This window comes from Phaethon lepturus, unplaced genomic scaffold (assembly GCF_000687285.1).
Source record: "Phaethon lepturus isolate BGI_N335 unplaced genomic scaffold, ASM68728v1 scaffold7529, whole genome shotgun sequence".
In the NCBI taxonomy this organism is placed as follows: domain Eukaryota; kingdom Metazoa; phylum Chordata; class Aves; order Phaethontiformes; family Phaethontidae; genus Phaethon; species Phaethon lepturus.
Window position 1 is genome coordinate 15,924 of NW_010565455.1, and position 1,446 is coordinate 17,369.

The window sequence follows — 1,446 nt, forward strand, 5'->3', positions numbered from 1 at the left end:
CTGGGGCTCACCCAGGACTGGAGGTGGCTGGTCGGGACAGGGCAAGCAGCTGGGGCCCTCGCCCAGCGGATCAGGGGCTGTGAACTGTTTAGCTTTGCAAAATCCACCTGCAAATCTCAGCCTGGATCAGAGGCTTATTGCAGATCAGAATTAAACCCTTTCAGCGTCGTGAAGGACTGGGGAGCTGGGATTCCTTGTTTTGCTTGCTATTAATTATCAGGCTAGGTTTGCCTAAGTGGCTCAGGTCTGTGGCTTGCTGTCACCTTTCTGGCCAGCCTTGGTGGCCAGTGGGTGACTGCATACCACTGCATACCACGGTCCATGTGTCTGTTTCGGGCTGTGTCGCCCATGCTGGAGTCGGAGGGGCAGTGAAATGCCAGCAGGTTGAACTCCCCGTGCCCGCAGGCTGAGCTCAGGCTTTTAGTTCGCTCCTCCTGGCCCTGCTTGTCCTCCACAGGGTTTGTTGTTCTAAGACTCCTGGCCCAAATGAGGAGCAAATGGAGACGGTAATGAGGGCTGCACTGGCCCTGTGCCCCCTCCTGCTCACCGGCTGCGCAGATGGAGAGGGCCAGGGAGGGCCCCTGGTGACAAATTGTGCTCAGAGCTGAGCAGGGTCCGGACAGCGTTTGGACAGGGGTGTTTGGATGCTGATAGCAGAGCTACAGCAGGGACCATTTGCTATTTTCTTTCCTTGTCCCAAATTGAAACCCTCCCGGGAGCAGGAGGTGAGCTGTCTGCCAGCAGCACCTCGCCTTGAGTGCTTGGGCAGGAGCAGCGGGCAGGGTTAGGACACATGGGGGCCGGGGGTGAGCCTTGCACCCTCATATTGAGAGGCTTTTCTGTACCTCCTGGTATGCTCCCCATCTCAAAAAGCCAAAGGAGAGGGCAGGGAGCGTGGGTAAACCTGTGCTCTCCTCACTGTGCCTGCAGTGCGGGAACGGAGCCTGGCAGCCTTCCCGGGCAATCCGAGCAGGACCATTGCCCTGCCTGTGCCTGGGGTCCACCCCTGGGGTCCGTCTTCCCTCCCTGTCCCCTCCTGAGCATCCCATCACCTACCTCCCAGTTGCCCTGTGCTTGCCACCCCTGCAGCTCATCACATGCCCATCACGCTGTCCTCATCATGCCCATTGCGCTGTCCCCATCACAAGCCCACCACACTGTCCCCATGACATGCTGGGGGGGGCTGTCCCATCACATGGCCATTGGCACTGTCCTCATCCCATGCCCATCATGCTGCCCCAGCACTCTCCATCCCTTCCCCACATCCCCCCTCCCTTATGCAAATGGCTACAAAGAGCACTTAATCATCCTTGTTAATTGTCTCTGCCCTCCCCTGTTCCCCCCTGGGGATTTTCTCACAATTCGTGTCTAATTTTTCCCTTCTTTGTTTTGCTTTTCCACAAGAGATCGCAGCCCCTCCACCCCCAGCCTCCCCCCGACTCTCTG